The following is a 20,554-nucleotide window of genomic DNA, read 5'->3' on the forward strand; positions in this document are numbered from 1 at the left end:
GCTCTCTTCAACTTGATTTGTTCTCTGTCTCTGTCTCTGTCTCTGTCTCTGTCTCTGTCTCTGTCTCTGTCTCTGTCTCTGTCTCTGTCTCTCTCTCCCCTACCTTCCCTCCCTTCCTCCCTCCACCTATCTATCTATCTATCTATCTATCTATCTATCTATCTATCTATCTATCTATCTATCTATCATCTTTCTATACCATTACCTTTTGTCTTAGTCTCAGCTCTAAGACAGAAGAGCAAAAAGGCTAGGCAATTGGGGTTAAGTGCCTTGCCTAGGGATACCCCACGTAAGAGAAGGTTTGACATCTTGGAAAGAAATTAACTGGAAAGAGCTGCAGAATTCTACAGCAGTGGTGGATGGATGAAAAAGGAACACAGAACTTTGGAGAGAGAGGAGTGAGTGAGCTGATCCAGCAGTTGAGACTTCTGTCTTCTGTTTGGTACCACACACACCAGAGAGGTTAGCTCCAGCTAATTCCTTGATTGAGCCATCTCTTTCCTTGTGATTCCTGTGATTTCCTTGTGAATCTAGTGAGACCAGGTCTCTCTAGAAGACAAGCCAATTGGACAGGACTTTGAAACATAAGCTGTCCAACAAGGAAGATTTCCATCTACCTCCTTAAAGTCAAACCTGGAGATTCTCACTGAGCAACCAAGAACTAGAGTGTCTTTATTCTGACCCCAAGTAGGTCAGGTGAACCAAACCTGATCTGCTTGACTTTGGGGGGGGGAAGGATATTAGTTAGATAGGGAACCCTTCTCCCTCCTTCCTTCCTGAACATCAATTCCTTACCCGCCATCTGCCCTGTTCCCTTTTCTGTTTCCCTTCAATAAATTTCAGTTAATAAGACTCAAGAAGAGACTTAAACTATTACTAGAGGGAAACTTGAGAGTAAGGGGGAGAGAGAGGTGACATTTTTCTTCCCAAGAAGAAGCGAACTTATCACCATAAGCCTCTTCAACAAGATCATTCATAGAACCCAGCAGTCAAAGGGAAGGCAGCCATAGTGAGGAGGGTTTGTCAGAGAGTACTGAGGGAGAAAAGACAAACCCATTCTCCTTTCTTTCCCTTGACTCATCAACATCACCTCCTCACTCTGTCCCTACCATAGAGGGGGAAGCCTCCATTCCCTTTATCACCCTTTCCCCTTTTCACAAATCCCTCTCCTTTTTACCCCTCTATAACACCCACTAAGAAGTGTCTGAGGCCAGATTTAAACTCAGGTTCTCTCAACTCCAGGTCTAGTGTTCTATCCACTAGGGCTACCTAGCTGCCCCTTCCTTGTTTCTTTTTTTTAACCCTTACCTCCTGGCTTGGAATCAATACTAAATATTGATTTCAAGGCAGAAGAGATAAGGGATAAGCAATGGGGATTAAATGATTTGCCCAGGGTCACATAGCTAGGAAGTGTCTGAGGCCAGATTTAAATCCAGGATCTCCCATTTCTAGGCCTGGCTCTCAATCCACTGAACCACTTAGCTGCCCCCTCCCTTACTTGATTCTTGAGACCTGAGTTCTTATTTTCCTTCAGGATTCAGACCAGGTGCTGCCACATCCATGAAAATTTCCCTGATAACTCTCCCCCTCAAGATATTAATGTTCCTGCTATTCTCAAATTGTACTGTCTTTATTTATCTGGACATATATTACAACTTTTCCAACAGAATATAAACTCCTTGAGGGTAGGAGCTATTTCATTTTTATAATTTTATTAATATAGCACAATTCCTGCTATTAGAAATTTAATAAATATTTGTTGTGGTAACATAGTGGGTAGAGTGCTGAAGTCATGAAGACCTGAGTTCAAATCCAGCCTCAGATACTTCCTAGCTCTGTGACCCCGGACAAATCATTTCACCCTGTTTGCCTCCATCCTCATCTGTAAAATAAGCTGGGGAAGGAAATGGAAAAGCACTCCAGTATCTTTGCCAAGAAAGCCCCAAGTGGGGTCATGAAGAGCAAGATATGCCTGAAAAATGACTGAACAATAAAAATAGCATTGGGGGAAGGTATGCCAACCTGAGAAAATACAGAACTGCCAAAGTAGTTATAATAATTGGGGCAAAGAGATTATAATTGAGAAAAATCACACAGAGCCATTGCCTTGGAATTATAATCTGGGAAGACCCACAGAGACATGGCACTGGAACTTCCCCTGACATACAGAAAAGGGATTCTTAAATAACCTTTTAAAAAGGGGAAGGGAAAGCAATAAGGTCTCGTGAGTTCACAGAAGTTTGGGAAAAAAGGGATAGCCAGAAACTAGAATAGCTGGATGTGGGTCTCTGGTCCTTCAAATTTGATTGTCAAATTCAGTCCTCTGGGCAGAAGGGTATTTTCTGGGAATTAGGCAAGATCAAGTCATAGTCCATTCAGTATTTTGAGTTTTTTTTTTTAAGACTCTGGGAGAGTCAGTAATGGTATTATCCGAAAGTGAGGTCTTCAGTAGTAAGGAGCCTGGACCTGAGCCCTGATAGTGATTTATGCTAGTAGAGGGAAGGAGGACTCTGGGGGAAGAGTGGCTGCGTCACATTCAAATTCCATGCTGCTTGGAATGGGACTTCAGACGTTTACTGCTGGTCTTACTTGGATAGACTAGCTTGTGGCTTCTAAGCTTCCTTGGGCCTTCTTTGTTTAATGGGTAGAAAGGGAACAAATATTACTGGTCAGGTCAGTGAGTTCTGTGGCTAGGAACATTCATTTCCCTGTGTTTGACTGGCTGGTGATGAGCCTCTCTATCCCTCCTTCTGGTGCTCCTCAGATACCAGAACGCACAAATACATACCCTTATTCAAAGCTTTTCTAGAGTAATTAAAAACCTAGCACGATTTGGGTTCTGCTGGGAAAAACTTCTAGAGTATGTGGGTCATCTCTATACTACACTGAGGCAAAACAGGAGGTTGTAAAGTGAGGAATATGCACATTTTTAAAGTTTATAAAGCTTTTTCCTCATTGTAGCTGTGTGAAGCAAAAAGTACAAAGGTGGTTAGCAGATTGGCTTGACAGCAACGGAAAGTAATGAATGCTGGAGGGGATGTGGCAAAGTCAGGACACTAATTCATTGCTTGTGGAGTTGTGAATTGACTCAACCATTCTGGAGGGCAATTTGAAACTATGCTCAAAGGGCGATAAAAGACTGTCTGCCCTTTGATCCAGCCATAACACTGCTGGGTTTGTAACCCAAAGAGATAATAAGGAAAAAGACACGTACAAGAATATTCATAGCTGCACTCTTTGTGGTGGCAAAAAATTGGAAAATGAGGGGATGCCCTTCAATTGGGGAATGGCTGAACAAATTGTGGTATATGTTGGTGATGGAATATTATTGTGCTCAAAGGAATAATGAACTGGAGGAATTCCATGGGAACTGGAACAACCTCCAGGAATTGATGCAGAGTGAGAGGAGCAGAACCAGGAGATCATTGTACACAGAGACTGATACACTGTGGTACAATCAAATGTAATGGACTTCTCTACTAGCAGCAATGCAATGATCCAGGACAATTCTGAGGGATCTATGAGAAAGAATGATACCAAATTCAGAGGAAGAACTGTGGGAGTAGAAATGCAGAAGAAAAACAATTGCTTAATCACATGGGTAGATGGGGAAATAATTGGGGATATAGACTCTAAACGATCATCCTAGTGTAAACATCAATAATATGGAAATAGGTTTTGATCAAGGACACATGTAAAACCCAGTGGAATTGCTCACTGGCTATGGGAAGGGGTGGGGGGTGGGGAGGGAAAGAACATGATTCTTGTAACCAAGGAAAAATATTCTAAATTGACTAATTGAATAAATTTTTTTTAAAGTACAAAAGTGGGGAATCTGAGGCTGAGATCAATGAAATTGTCTTGTCCAAGGTCTGAGTTAACCTTAAGTATTAATGAATATAAATGAGCATTTCTTCATATGTCTGAATCAGGACATGAACCTGTCTTTAGATTTTATGGTTGGCCTTTTTCTTACATGGTCTTTTCTCTACGATTAATACAGCCAACAGTTTCACAACTTCTTGGGGTTAAAATTTCACTTTTTTGCAAATAATAATTATGCTCATTGGGCAAAATCCTTTAGAAACTCCAAATTACATCAGACAATTTCCACTAAAAGCTTCTTGGATCCCTTCTTCAATTCTAGGAAACTGAAACTGACTTCCCTCTGTGTGAATGTCTGAGCAAGTGAAGGACAAGTCCCTGAAGGGATACTAGGGGAGAATTCCTGCTCTGAGAATATGAAATCAAAGACAGCTGGTGACCTTTCCAGACTCATAGATTCTGGTATTCTAGAATAACCCAGGAGCCCATCCTCCTCATCTCTGCCTCCACTTCTACCACTATGGCCTCACACTTTTGATTTAAGTATTGCTTTGTTGACATTCCTTTTTTTTTTAAGAAAAAAAGGAAAGAAGAAGAAAGGGAGGGAGGAAAAGAGAGAAAGGAGAAAGGGAACAAGAAAGGAAAGGAGAAAAGGAAGGAAGAAAAGGAGAAAAGAAAGCAGGAAAGAAGAAAAGAAGTAATGAAGGTAGAAAGGAAGGAAAGAAGGAAGGAAAGATGGAGAGGAGGGAATAATAAAGAAAGAGGGAGGAAGAGAGGGAGAAAAAGGGGGAGAAAATGAGAGAAATAAGGAAACAGCATTGATTAAGCATTTACTATGTGTGCTAAGTGATAGAGATTCAAATACAAGCAAAAAGGGAACTTGGGAGACAAGATAGGAGATTAGAAGGAAGGAGTACAACGAGCTCTCTTCAAAGTTTCTCCAAACAATTCTAGAAATGCATCAAACTGAATCCTTTTTGGGGGAAAAATGGTCCCAGTGTCATTTTTCTAGCTCATGTCAGCACAGGGGGTGTACAAAGGAGTCTGAAGACTGTGGGAACAGGGCCTGGATCAGTTTACACCCTGTGGAGCATACTAGCACCCAGAGATGGTATATTACCTAGGACAAGAAGGGATCTCAGACTGTATCAGGGCATCCCCAGACCTATACTAAGATACCATGATGGAGACAGGTATGAACTAGCAGTTTTGTTACCCCATTCTGGGTCATAGATCCAGGAAAGACTGAGGAAAAGACCCTGCCAACTCCCCCTCCCTGCCTTCTCCCAACAGTGCCAGGCTCTAGGCAGGATATCAAGAAAGGAACAAGTTGAGACATAAGCAGCAGTAGACTGGCTCATATCCAGCAATAGATGGGAGAATCTGTTCCATCCTCCAGCCTAGTCTGAAGCATATAGAGGAATAACCAGGGCAGGAATCCCAGACCCAAGGGAAGCCTACAGTTCTGTCACTCTGAATCAGTAGAGGTGCCCAGAGGGCCAATGGTGGCTAAATCCAGCAACAACAGTCTACTATTGCTTAATCCCAAACCCAGGCCAGAATTTACAGAGCTCAGAGGAGTGGGGGATGGGAGAAGCAATAAGACTTGTCCTCCAAATAGATCACTTTAGGATCACTAAAATCTTATAAGTTCCCAGTATAAGTTGTCCCTGAGATATGGGGATAATGCAATACTCAATATCCCAAGAAAGCAGCAACAAGATCAGTCTAAACTTTTTCTTTAGAAGTACTCAGGGGGGCAGCTGGGTAGCTCAGTGAATTGAGAGCCAGGCATGGGAGGATCCTTCTCCTCCCTACTTAAGACTACTTTAGGACAGAAACCTTTTGCTAAACAATGGAAAGGGTTTTGACCTATGCTTAAGCATAGAACAGGAAGTTCTTTGAGTCATGATTGATTTTAGAATTGATACAATAGAGATACTTGGAATGACAGAACCAGGTCTTGGAACTTACAATCTCCACCCTACTCAGTCTAACAGGATTTAGGAAGGGCTGCAGCATAGATCAAGATTTAATTATTTGAGAATATGACCTACAACAGACATGTGCAAAGGAAACAGACCTCTGGGCAGTCCTGGGTTAAGCTAGAGCCACCATTGGCACAGGGGAGACATCAACAGTGATTGGTAGATGTGAGAACTGAGGGGAGAGGACTTAGATGGTTTCCTTAAAGATAGCAGGGTCTGAGGAGAGTTTTTTGCTCTGAGAGGTTTTGCTCTGAGGAGGTTTTGCTCTGAAGGAGTCTGAGAGGAGAGAGGTTCTGGAGGGAGAGCTCCTGGAGAGGTCTTGAAGGAGGCTGTGGAAGGAGAACTCAGGAGGAGTCAGGAGGAGAATTCTCTGGAACATTTCTTGAAAGGAGGCTCTCTTGAAGGTGGAGCCTGAGGTTGGCATGAGAAGCCTTACTTAGAGAGATCTTGGGTGAGTGATAAAACCAACTGACTGATTTATTCATTCTTATTCCTTTCTTACTTTCTCTCTTTTTCTATTGATTAATCAGTGTATTATAAGTTAAATTTCTCTATAAAACCCAGTTGGCTTGGGCATATTCATAAATTGGGAATATATTCCCTGGCGACCATCTTATAAAACATATTTCAGCTGTCATAATTGTTATATATTTCCCTTGCTCCCAAAACATTTTAATTATCACAGTTTATGGCTCCCACTCTCTTATCTACAACTATTTAACGCTCAAAACTAATTTAAGTCTAACAGAGCCAATACACAGTATTGACTCCAAGAAGGAAGGTAAGGGTTTAAAAAAAAAAAGAAGTACTCAGAGCCTGTTCCTAACATTAAGTCCATTAAGTCAGAAAGTAAACTGAGAAGAATGAATAAATAAAAAAAGAATCCCAGCAAAAGTGCTGTGAAGAGGACTCTCAAGATACAAACCCAGAAGAGAATGGCTCTAAAACATGTTCAAGTAAAACCTCAAAACAAAACACAGCTTGGGTATAAATTAAACCAGAAGAAATACCAGAAGAGATGAAGAGTAAAAAATGTTTTTTAATCAATGAAATGAGAACTAGAGGGGGAAAGTTGGGAAAAAAATGAGAGTTATGGAAGAAATAATTAAAAAGGAAATTAACGACTTGGCACAAGAAGCACAAAACTTTGCCCAAACAACTAACTCCATGAAAATTAGAAGGGACTAGGGAGCAGCTAGATGACTCAGTAGATTGAGAACCAGGTACAGAAATGGGAGATCCTGGGTTCAAATCTGGCCTCAGACATTTCCTAACTGTGTGACCCTGGGCAAGTCACTTAACCCTCATTGCCTAGCTTTTACCACTCTTCTGCCTTGGAACCAATATGGAGTATTCATTCTAAGAGAATCTAAGGGTTCAAAAAAAAAAAGAAAGAAAGAAAGAAAGAAAGAAAGAAGGAAAGAAAGAAGGAAAAGAATAGCAATGACTCCATGAGACAAATAGAAATATTAAAACAAATTTTAAAAACTGAAAAAAAAATAGAAGAAAATGTAGCATAACAAAAACAATTAACTTGGAAAACAGATAAAAGGAAAATTTAAGAATCACTGGACTACCTGAATGCCATGACCAAATAAGAGCCTAAAAATTATATATCAAGAAATCTTAAAAGAAAACTGTATAGGTCTCTTAACAAAAGGACAAAGTGGAAATAGAAGTATAATTTTGTTCCCAAATCCCATTGGTATGGGACTCTCTCCTTACTGGTGGAGATCAGTGTCCCTGCTTATGTGTCAGAGATGAGGCAGAGTTGGTGACAGCAAGGGAGCCTAAATCTCTTCTGTCTTCTTTGGGTCACTTCCAGTGCTTTTGGTTTCCTGCTTTGAGAGAGAAGTAAGATGCCAACTCCCCTTTAGGTTACCAAAAGGAAAAAAAAAACTGGGAAAATATGAGAAGAGCTAGCAGTCTCCATCATATCCTTATCCTTAACTTGCCACACTAGAGTCTTTGTGGAGTTCCCTCTTAGGTGATATCTAAAACTTTTTTGGTTGAGCTCAGTTACTTCTCTCCCAATTGAGAGAGCTCCTTCTCTCTCTATGGTCTGGTATGGTATGGTATGGTATGGTATGGTATGGTATGGTATATATTATTTTATATATGCTTTCTCTGATTTCTGTTTTGCTATCAAAATAAGTTTCTTTGATAAGTATTATGTATGTTCATTATGGAAGTAGTAATTTGTGGGAAAAGAGATAAACCTAGGATAAAAAACTTGGGGTCTTGCTTCTCCCCAATAACGAAGAGTGATCAAAAGTTAGCATGAACCTGAAAACCTCATCCCCTAGAATAATGATATTTAAGAGATCAGATAGGTGTAATTCTAGTTTGGTACCCCCTTTCTCTGAGGAGAGTATAGTGGCTTCTGGTCCCAACCTCCTGTTTCTCCTCCTGGAAGGAATTAAAAGTCTCCATTGGAGAAGGGAAATGGTGGATGTTAAGGATGTCTGCTCTACTTCTCTTAGAGTCACATAATGACACTCTCATGCTATACATATCAGGCATAACTCTTTGCTGCAGAAGGAATCCATCACTAACCTCCTAAAAGAAAGTTGAAAATGAAAATTTCCAGGAACATGATATCAAAAATCTAGAATTTCCAGTTTGAAGAAAAAGTACTAAAAGCAGCCAATAAGGAAGATTTTAAGTCCTGAGGAACTATAACCAATATCACACATGATTTAGCAGCCACTACTGTAAAGGAGAAGAGAGTTTGGAATGTGATACTCCAGGAGGCAATGAATATAGGTTTAGACCCAGAAAAACTTAGTATAATCCTACAGGGGGGAAAATGATTTTTTAATGAATTCATCATTCATAATGAAAAGTCTGAATAGAAACTTTGATGTTTAGACACAGGAGTTAAGAGAAACATAAAAAAGGCAAATAGACATGAATGAACAATGATAAGGGACTAAATAAGGACAAATGGCTTACATTCAAATATGGGAGATGATAAATGTTTGAACCTTATCCTGGGAGTATTTCTATTAGGTCTTGATGATCTTGAAAGAAGGATGGAAAGGGAGGGGAAGAAAAATCCATTTGTGGAAAGAAGGAAAGGAAGGTTATGGAAAATTGTTTCATAATCTGGGTGTACAGGTAGACATCTAGTTTAATAAGGATGAGGATAAGGGAGTGAGCAGCCAACACTTGAACCTCATATTCATCTGAACTGATCAAAGGAGGGAAGAATATACACACATACACACAAAAGTTGGGTACAAAAATAAAATTCATTTAACAGAGAAATAGGAAGGAAAGGGGGGGGGAGAGAGAAGAGGGAATAAAGGGAAGGTAGATTAATGGAGAGAATGGTCCTAAACAAAACAAATCTCAAGAATGCACAAAAATACTTATAATCCCCCTTTTAAGGGAGAAAAGCATGGGAATTTGAGAAATTGGGGAACAAGTTATGGTATATAAATGTTACAGAATTGAGATATTAGAAATTACCATTGTGATATTAGAAATAATGAAATGAATGGTTTCAGAGAAACTTGAAAAGGCTTATATGAACTGATGTAGAGTAAATGTATAAAAACTAAGAGAACATTTTTTAAAATTAGCTAATTGATTTAATTATAACATTGAATTAAAAATTTTTTGAGTTCCAAATGATCTCCCTCCATCAAGTCATTTCTTCTACTATTGAGAAGGTAAACAATATGATACCCATTATAATGTGAACTTGCACAAACCTATTTCCATTTTAGCCATATTGCTCCCCAAGCAAGAAAAACAAAGTGAAAAAGTATGTTTCAGTTTTCAGGTGAAGAAATCAAAACTATCAATAATTACACGGAAAAGTGTTCTAAATCCCTCCTGATTAGAGAAATGCAAATCTAAATAACTCTGAGGTACCAACTCACACCTAGCAGATTGGCCAATATGACAGTAAAGGATAATAGTAAATGTTGGAGGGGATGTGGCAAAATTGAGATTCTAATGCATTGCTGATGGAGTTGTGAATTGATCCAATCCTTCTGGAAGGAAATTTGAAACTATGTCCAAAGGGCTTTAAAAGAATGCATACCCTTTGACCCAGCAATACCACTACTAGGTTTGTACCCTAAAGAGATAATACTGAAAAATGTTTATACAAAATTATTCATAACCATGCTCTTTGTGGTGGTAAAAATTGGAAAATGAGGGAGGTAGCTAGGTGGTTCAGTGACTTAGTCAATTGAGAGCCAGGCTTGGGTTCAAATCTGGCCTCAGACATTTCCTAACTGTGTGACCCTGGGCAAGTCACTTAACCCTCATTGCCTAGCTCTTACTGCTCTTCTGCCTTGGAACCAATACACAGTATTGATTCTAAGACAGAAGGTAAGGGTTTTTATAAAAAAAAATTAAGATAAAAAACTGGAAAATGAGGAGGTGTCCCTTGATTGGGGAATGACTGAACAAATTGTGGTATATGACAATAATGTGCTGTAAGGAATGATGAACTGGAGGATTTCTATATGAACTGAAAGAACCTCCAGGAATTGATGCAGAGTGAAATGAGCAGAACCAAAAGAACATTATGCACTGAAAGTGAAATATTGTGGAACAACCCAGTGTAACAGACTTTGCTATTACAAGACAATCAGAAGGGACTTCTGAGAAAGAACACTATCAACATCAAGAGAAAGGGCTGTGGGAGAAGAAACATAGAAGAAAAACAAATGACATCATTTATTTATATGGATATATGATTGGGGGTTTTGGTTTTAAAAGATTGATCTGGGGGCAGCTGGGTAGCTCAGTGGATTGAGGGCCAGGCCTAGAGACCAGAGGTCCTAGGTTCACATCTGGCCTCAGACACTTCCCAGCTGTGTGACCCTGGGCAAGTCACTTGACCCCCATTGCCTAGCCCATATTGGTTCCAAGACAGAAGGTAGGGGTTTTTATTTTTTAAAATTGCTTTATTGCAAAAATGGATAATATGAAAATGGGTATAAGTGATAACATTTGTATAACCCAGTGGAAATGCTTATTGGATCTGGGAGAGGGGAGGGAAAAGGGGAGAGAGAAAAAATGAATTATGCAAACATAGGAAAACATTTAAAAATAAAATTAAAAACACTAAAAAAAGAAAAATGTATGCTTCAATCTATACCCAGTGTTCATTAGTTCTCAAAGAACAATTTATACAAAGATAATATGATAAAGACAAACAACTTTGAAAGAATTATGTACTCTGATCAGTATGATCACCAGTGATGAAATATGCTAACTACTTCCTGTTAGAGACTTCATGAAGAACTCAGAATGAGACATTTTTTTAGATACAGACATTGAAGAAATTTATTTTCCTTGACTACACAGGTTGTAACAAGAAGTTTTTCCCTTTATTCCCAGTAAGAGGGAAATGGTATTGGGTGAAAAGGAGAAAAGATGGATTTTTGATAATATATCGATATACATATTATAGTAGAGGCATGGAGAGGACTTGTAAACCAAGATGCAAGAACCAGGGTTCCAAATGGAATCTTCCCAGGAGTTGGCAGGTGGGGCTGACTTGGTTTTTGAGGTTCTCTGGCTTTGGACAGTTGAAGTTGACAAGAAGGAGAAACTTGGCTTTTGAGTTGGTGGTCTATTTGAGAGTTGAGCTGACCAGGAGAAACTGAGAGACTTTGAACTTTGTTTCCTCTCTTGGGGAGTTGTCTCAGACTGAAGGACCATTGCGGGGGCTTCAGAAATTAAGCTGAGAGACCTTGCTGATTTTGAGAAGAAGAAGAAAGAAGATTAAAAGAAAATGTTTTTAAACCCTTACCTTAGCAGAAGAGTGGTAAGGGCTAGGCAATGGGGGTCAAGTAACTTGCCCAGGGTCACACAGCTGGGAAGTGTCTGAGGCCAGATTTGAACCTAGGACCTCCCATCTCTAGGCCTGGCTCTCAATCCACTGAGCCACCCAGCTGCCCCCAAAGAAAGAAGATTTTAAAAAGCTCTTGTCCTCCATCTCCCTAACTGTTTTAGAGTCATAGTTTGTGACTGGACTACTTTCTCAAACCCTCCTAAAATTATCCTTGTAATTTAGGGAAATCCTCATCCCTCTCACCTCAGTTTCCCATCCTGTTATCCCAATAAATTCCTTGACTTGAAAGAGGAAAAGAAAAGAGTATCTTTCTAGTTCACTCAGGGGGGAGGGACGAATTGGGAGGAGAGGGTTGGAGAAGGGGAGGAGGAAATTAAAAGGATATACTGATCCATCAGCCATTAGTAGGGATTAGTAGGCAAGCTCCAGAGTAAACCTCAGAGCAGTTCCCTCAGCATTTCTCATTCCTAGCTTCCTTACAAATAAGCAGTCTCAGGTCCCTGTAGCAGCTCTCTCTAGTCTCAGACAGCCAGAGGACAGCAGTCATTGCAAAAAGAAAGTTTCCATCAGTTTACTTTCTCTATTATTTTCTCTAATAGTTTCTCTCAGTTTACTTATTCTATTTCAATATATTTTAAAGATTACAAATGAAAAGAAAAATCGTCCCTCCCCTCAAGGACCTTACCTCCTGGTAGGGCAAGACAACACACCCAAAAAACTGAAAAAGAAGGTAGGGAGTAGTGTGGAAATGAAGGTACCCAAGTAAAAGTCCGGTTTTGAAGTAGGAAATCAGAAACAGAGCTGGAAGGGGAATGAAGGCTGCCACTTTGGTCCCTTCACAAATGGAGAACCCAGGACAAACTCACAATAAGAGGTGAATTTTTCTTAGGAGTGTGGATATATTGGTTCCTATCATGTGAATGATCATAGAATCATAGAGATGGAAGGGACCTGAGATTTCACTGGGTCCAACCTCCTCATTTTAAAGATAGGGTAACTGAAGTTTAGGGTAGTTGAAAGACTGCCTCAAAGTCATAAGTAGCAAATCCAGGATTCAAACTCAGATATATTGACTCCAAATCCAGGAATTTTTCCATGACACCCATCAACAGTTCCTGGTTGAGGAGGCTAGTTGAAGAAGGCAAGCTAAGAAGTCCAAAGGGTGAAAGGAAAAGAATTTTATTAGGAACCTCTAACTTAGACCAGGCAGGGAGTTGGAAAAGTCTATAGAATAGGCACTGACCATTGAGATCCCTGACCAACTCTTTCTCTTCCCACTCCCCAGGAATGCCTTGCCCCCATAACTAGTTATTTTTCCCCCCAGAGGCATGTTAAAAGTCTCTTCCCTCCTCCTAGATCCTTCTTGGTATCTACCACTGGCCTTGCTCCAAACTAGCCTCTGGTTGAGAGACCAAGTGGACAATATCTGTCATCATAGCAATCTGTGCCCTCTGGCAATGGAAGAATGTTGCATTTGGATAGAGGTCTGTCTGGAATAGAAGGAAGCCTTATCCCACCCCTCACCTCCTGCCAGGACAGCAGCCAACAAAGGCTAATGATTTGTTGGAGCCATTCCCTGAGCCCCTGGAGCTTTTAATAGTCCTTGGGTCTTAGAATAACACCTTTTTTTGTGACAACAAATAGAGGAAGTGCTTTCAGGAACCAACCCAAAATAATATTAATAACAATAACTCATATTTCTATTGGGGTTTAAGGTTTAAAAAGAACTTTCCTCATGACAACTTGGCGAGGTAGATACTAAAGTTATTATTATCCCCATTTTACAGATGAGGAAATTGAGTTTCCAAGGTAGTTGTCATATATGTAGTGGCAAAAGTATTGGATTTGGGATCAAAGGGCTAGAGGTAGATTATCAGTTGTTACTTATAGTGTTATTGTTGACTCATTTTTTTGGGGGGGGTTGCGAATATTTATTTATTTATTTTGAAATTTTTATTTAGTCAATTTAGAACATTATTCCTTGGTTACAAGAATCCCATTTCCCTCCTCCCCTCCCTTCCCATAGCCAACACACAATTCCACTGGGTTTTACATGTGTCCTTGATCAGAACCTATTTCCATGTTGTTGATGGATGATCATTTAGAGTGTTGACTCATTTTTTAAAGCTTGTCATGGAAAGTTTAGTTAAGTTAAAAATTAAGCTTAGTTTTCAATTTTCTTAATTTGCTCAATGAATTTAAAATGTCCTTTATGACTTAGCATTTGATAAATGTTTCCTTCGAAGTAAACAACAAAATAAAAATCATCTGGGTGCACAGTCTAATGAAATTTACTGCTCAGTGTTCTTATTTACCTGTGTGATCTTTGGCAAATCACTTTTCCCTGAGCTTCAGCTGCCTCATTTGCAAAATGGAAGGAAGGGGTAAATGATCCCTAAATTGCCTTCCAAATTTAAATTATTTGATCATATGCCCAAGGCCACACAGCTGGTAAATGTCTCTGAAGCCCAGTCAAGCCACTTGGTGAGGTCCACTCTCTTCACTCTCACTGCAGAATCCTTCTAAAAGGCCCAGTTGATGGAACGACCTCCAGGAAGTGATTCAGAGAGAGGAGCAGAACCAGGAGAACATTGTACACAGAGACTAATACACTGTGGCACAATTGAATGTAATGGACTTCTCCATTAGTGGCAATGCAGTGATCCTGAACAACCCAGAGGGATGTATGAGAAACAACACTATCCACATTCAGAAGAAACATTGTGGGAGCAGAAACACCGAAGACAAACAACTGCTTGAATACATGGGTCGAGGGGATATGATTGGGGATGTAGACTCTAAATGATCACCCTAGTGCAATTATTATCAATAATATGGAAATAGATCTTGATCAATGACACATGTAAAACCCAGTGGAATTGCTTATTGGCTATGGGAGGGGGATTGGAGGAGAGGAGGGAAAGAACATGAATGATGTAACCATGGTAAAATATTCTAAATGAATAAAATAAAATAATAAAAGGCCCAGTTGAAAGGCTCCCTTCCTCTAGAAAGCCTAAATTGGTAAGTGAGCATCCATCCTAAGGTCTCTTCCATTTCTCCTCTTCTACTAGCCCCTTAGGAGGAGACACCAGTATACATCAGTGCTAATGGTGGGGTTGGGTTTGGGGGGGGGGAAGGGGAGTAGGGAGAGTAGGAGGAATGGTCTACCTAAGATTCAAGAAAAATTCATAGAACTAGAATTCACCTCATGAGGAAACTAGACCAACTTGTATTTGAACAGGAATCTCCTGACAACATCACTGAGTGGCCATCCAGCCTCTGTTGGAATCCCTTCAAAGTTGGCCACCCCCCTGTCTTATGAGGCAGACATTTCTAGGAAGGCATACTCTACAAGGACCTAAAAAAACCTACCTCCTTGTCCTTCTACCTGTTGCCTTCTGGAGATGGGAGGTCCTGGGTTCAAATATGGCCTCAGACACTTCCTAGTTGTGTGACCCTGGGCAAGTCACTTAATCCCCATTGCCTAGCCAATACTCAGTATTGATTCTAAAATGGATTCTGGGGGAGGGGGGAGAGAAAATCCCTATGGGTCTGAGTGGAGAGGCCCTAGATTACAAGTAATATGAAATATAGTGGCCTGATGCCCCTGTCACAGGATGTTATTTTGATGCTTTCTTCGAGGCCCAGACAATCCTGGCCAAATATTCAGGAAACCCTGACATTCCTGATTATTATCCCTTCCCCTTCCCACATGCCAAGCCTTGCTCCCTTGTCCCAAGTCCCAGTTGGTAAGATAACAGGATGAAGGAATAAAAATACTCCAGCTTTATTTACATAACCCACACCCCAGGGCCTCTCCAGATAAGCTAGGAAAAAAAAAAAGAATGGAACTGACCAAGCACAAGCTTGGACATATGGAGAGTATGGAGGTACAGGGGAAAAGAGCCTGAGGTGGTTCCTGATTCTTTGGCTCTGGGCCTGATTAATTCTTGGAAGGTTGAACCCTTATCTTCCCCCTTCCTAGATGGGAATATTCCCTCACTCACATCTGTTTGGGTTCTTCACATAGCAGGGAAGTCCTTCCTCCCAGTCCTTTAGTCTGGTCCCATAGACCTTTTCCTTCTTGGTCCTCGGAACCCTTACAGTTAGAAAGTTCTTCCTCTGTTTGTTATTTCCTTACAACTCTGACCCATCTGACCATTACAAACACCTCCTTTCTCCAGGCAAATGGAAAAGGCTTGTTTTTTTTAAGCCATCAGGGATATGGATTCTGATTTGCTAGCTTTCCCCCTTAAAATATAAGCTCTACGAGGAACAAGGACAATTTTTTTAAATACCTTTCTATCCACTTAGCAGTTTCTGGTAAATGTTGTTCAGTCATGCCTGACTTTTTGTGACTTCATTTGGGGTTTTCTTGGCAAAAACACTGGAGTGGATTGCCATTTCCTTTTCCAGCTCATTTTATAGATGAGGAAACTGAGGCAAACAAGGTTAAATGATTTGACCAGAGTCACACAGCTAGGAAGTGTCTAAGGCTAGATCTGAATTCAGGAAGATGAATTTTCCTGATTCTAGACCGAGCAGCTCTATCCACTACACCACTTAGCTGCCTGGGAAGTAGAAGGTGATTAGTAGATACTTGTTTCCATGTCTCAGGTCATGTGGGGAGACTGCCTGCCTCCTCCATGAAGCCAACGCTTACTTCTCCATCCTGCAGAGAACTTCCCTTTATTTGGCTTCCCATAGCAATGACAGGAAACTCTGTAATGGGCAATTTCAACACTTGTGTTTTCCAAACAGTCCAAGCTTTTGAGGGGGTTGTGGGCCAACATCACTCAGAGGTTTCCATTTCAAACCTGTCAAAGTCCTGTGCCCTATCCATGTGTCTTTTATATGACAAACCTCAAAAGGGAACATCCCACAATGTCTTACAACAGGTTTATTTTGTTAAACATTTCCTAATTATATTAAATTTAAAAAAACATGACAACCACAAGCCCTTATCTTCTGTCAGTATGAATTCTAAGAGAGAAGAGAGACAAGAGCTAAGCCTTTAGGGTTAAGTGACTTGCTCAGGTTCACACAGGTAGGAAATATCTGAGGCCAGATTTGAACCCAGGTTCTCCCTCCCTGGCTCCAGACTTGTTGCTCTATCCACAATGGTCCCTTTTACATTTTACATTTGAATCTGGTTTCCATGATAAATGTTGGAGGGATGTAGCAAAATCAGTACCCTAATGCATTTTTGGTGGAGTTGTGAACTAATCCCACCATTCTGGAGGGCAATTTGGAACTATATCCTAAGGCCTATAAAACTATGCATACCCTTTAATCCTGTAATACCACTTACTGGGTCTGTATCCCAAAGAGATAATAAAAAAGGGGAAAGGACCTACTGGTACAAAGATATTTATAGCTGCTCTTTTTGTGGTGGTAAAGAATTGGAAATTGAGAGGATGTCCACCAATTGGGGAATGGCTGACCAAACTGTGGTACATGTTGGTGATGGAATACCATTGTGCTATAAGGAATGATGAACAGGAAGGTTTCAGAAGAAACTGGAAAGACCTCCATGAACTGATACACAATGAAATAAGCAGAATCAGGAGAACATTGTACACGGTAACAGCAACATCGAATGATGATCAGCTATGAAAGAATTAGCTACTTTCAGCAATACAGTGATCTGGGATAATTATCCACCTCTGAAGGAAGAACCATTAGAGTCAGATGCAGATCCAATCATGCTATTTTTCACTTTAGTTTATTTATGTTTTTATTTTGGGGCTTTAGTTTTATATGTCTTACCTTACAACAAAGATCAATATGGAAATAGGTTTTGCATGACAACACAGATCAAATTGGTTACCATCTCAGGGAAAGGGGCAGGGAAGGGAAGGAGGGAAACAATTTCAATCTTAAAATTTCAGAAAATGTAGGTAGAAAATTATTATTACATGTACTTGGGGGAAAATATCTTTGGATAAAAAAAAATAATTTATCTGGTTTCCTCTGTACCTGAGACCTCATGTGACCTGCTGGTTCTAAGTTTGACACCAACGCCTCTCTAGAATGCAGCATATTAGAATCAAAGTGTTTTTTAGAGATTATCTACTCCCTGCTCTCCCATTTTATAGATGAGAAGACTAAGTCTCAGAGAAGGGAAGTGACTTGCCAGATATCACAGATTCCTAAATGGTTTTTCTGTCTCTAGGCTCTTTTCTTTTAATGCATTTTGATAGGATGCCAGATATTTTCCTGATTTGCAGCTCTGATCAAGTTATGTCATCCCTCCCGCAAACCCCCTAAGAAATCTCTGTGTTTGGGAGGGGAGCAGTCAGTGTGTTTAAAAAAAAAAAAAAAAAGCTCTACTTGAATTAGATTGAATAAAGGCTGGACACGTCAGTCTTATATTCAAAGACCCTCACAATCTGGTGTCTCCAGACCTGGTCAGCTTTAGGTTCCACTTCTACTTTCTGTTTGTCAATACTTCTAAACTGGACCACTCATGGTGGTCTGATGAACATACCCTTCTCCTTCCTTGGAACTTGGGCATGAACTGTTTTTCCCATGTTTGGAGCATCCTAATTAGGTCTTCTCTGCCTGTTGAACTCTCTTCTCCATCAGGTATTACTTCTTCCCTAAAGCCTTCTTTAGAAAGAATGCAGGAATCTTAGAATTGATGGTTGCCCAGATAGGAGACAATTTGCAGTTGTACATCTGTGCCCCACTGTGACTGGAATTAAGTGGGTTCATATCTCTATTCCTTAACCACCTGCGATCTCCCCTCCTGCCTCTAATTCCCAGAATCCATAGTGTCTTAGATCAGGTATCACTTCCTGCCCAAAGTCTCTTGATTTGCCTTTGAAGGGGTTCCTGGTCCCTTCAAATCATTTTACATTTATTGCTCCTTGAGAGTGAAGAATTCTTTCATGTTTTCCTTTGTCTCCATTGCTTATTAGGACAGTGCCTGGCTCAAAGTTTTTATTCATTTGAGTCATCTATAGACAGCAGGGACTGCTGATTCATTACATAACATGCCTATTATCTTTTTAGAAATGAGGGAACCAACACTCAGAAAATTTACCCCAGGTCACTTGTATCAAGGGACACAAACCCAGGACTTCCCACTCTAGAATGACTTCCTCTTCTCTAGAATCATCTCTCAACACTGTTTTTCAAATGATGGAATTCCCTCTCACCGACTCTGGTCTGAGAGCAGAAACTCAAGGCACTCTTGAAGGAGTTGGGAGAGAAATCTGGGGAGAAAGAGTCTAAATCTTGAATTATCCAGATGAGTGGGGAGCTGTGACTTGGAGCTCTGGGTAATCAGAATCTGCCTGGTAAGAATCTGTGCCCCTGGACAGCCCCCACTTGTCCCCATTGCCCTGGTAAAGAGTGAGATTGAGCCAAGGGGCTATTAGGGCCTGGGGAAGAGACTTTGTTCCCCTGGGACAGCCTCTTCGGCATACAAAATCTCAGATTCTGGGGAAAGGTAGACTTTCAAAATCCATTCTTGGGAAATGTCCAAGGAAACCTGGCAGTTATCCCACTTCTCCTGGAATCAGTAAACAATACTGGACAATAGCACCAAATTCTCTCCTTGAGCAGAGTCCCTGAACCCCTAGCTCCCCAACACCCCCCCCCCCATTCTGGAAGCTCAAAGTCATTCCATGGGGAGAAAAGAAGCTCACAAATTTTTTCCTTTCACTGGCAGGGTTAGGATGGAGAAAATGAGGTCCACAGAAGTTGAGTGACATGTCATATAGGAAACCAATGGCCGAAGTGGGTAGAGTGCCCAGACCTCCTGATGGCAAGCCTAGACTCCTTCCTCACCAGGCTATCCTGGTTTTCTCAAGCTGAGCCCCTTGACCTGTCTCACCAACTAAAAGTTTTCCTAGATATGCCCCAAGACTGGATCTTGAAAGCCTCCATTGTCCCAGAATGGTGGTCTTTGAATACCATGGAGGCTATACCCAGGGTCCAGAGACTGCCTCCCCCAGCCCTGACTAAACCCTTGGCCCAATCCCATTATTCAATGGGGATTAAAAATAAACAAAACAAGCAAGCCTGGGCCTGTCTAAGGGCCACATACTCAGACTAGGCAGAAAACGACTTTGGAAACCTTAAAGGCAGTGGGTTTTTTTGTTGTTTGTTTGTTGTTTGGGAAATTTTTATTTAATTATTTAATTTAGACTATTTTTCCATGGTTACAAGAATCATGTTCTTTCCCTCCCTTCTCCCTCACTCCCCTCCCATAGCTGACATGTAATTCCACTGGATTTTACATGTTGTAAAGATTAAAATTTAGGAATACTGGAGACTGGGGCAGGTAGAAATTAGTTTCTCTCTGCAAGGAGTATTATATTTTTTAGAGGTTTATTGAAGATTAAGGATTAAAGAAAATACAGGATAAGAGACCTGTGTCCAGGCCATAGAGGCCTAGACACAACCTCACCTACATTATGAAAAAAAGCCATGTCTGCTCCAAAATGGAAGTCCAAAAAAGTGAGAGAGCCCTCAAAAGCCTTTGAATCAGCTTAAATACCTTCTCGATCTCGGCCCAGGTGAGATTACAAGGCATTCTGGGGAAGTGGAGCAAAGGCTCATGGGGATTATAGTCCTGTATTCGAGTCTATTTTTTACATTCTTCCGTTTGATCATTTGAAAAAATTAATTTTTTTCCCAAAGGATCATGAAAACATCATCAATTTAAAGATTACAATAATTTGAGGATAAGAGAGAAAAAAAAGAATAAAACCAATAATTGCCGAACGCATTGACAAAAAGCCAGTTAGGGGGCAGTCCCCTTTGGCATGAAAGTATACATACCAATAAATGTTCATTAACCACACCCAAAGTTCATTTTTGTGCACTTGTGGTCTGGAGGATTCTTCATGGTGGCTTCTCCAACAGTTCAGTTCTGGATTCAGAGAGGTAGCATCTTATTTACCTA

The 20,554-nt window shown here is 40.5% G+C and overlaps 1 long non-coding RNA gene across 1 annotated transcript in view; it reads left to right on the plus strand.

The window, feature by feature from the left end:
• Positions 1–14,618, plus strand: part of LOC130456348 (uncharacterized) — a 53,793-nt gene extending 39,175 nt beyond the window's left edge. Inside the window, exon 2 of the long non-coding RNA XR_008915080.1 lies at positions 14,150–14,618. This is a non-coding gene — a long non-coding RNA (uncharacterized LOC130456348). The remainder of the gene's footprint in view (positions 1–14,149) is intronic.
• Positions 14,619–20,554: the final 5,936 nt, after the last annotated feature.

The sequence above is a fragment of the Monodelphis domestica genome, chromosome 1 (genome assembly GCF_027887165.1).
Source record: "Monodelphis domestica isolate mMonDom1 chromosome 1, mMonDom1.pri, whole genome shotgun sequence".
NCBI lineage: Eukaryota > Metazoa > Chordata > Mammalia > Didelphimorphia > Didelphidae > Monodelphis > Monodelphis domestica.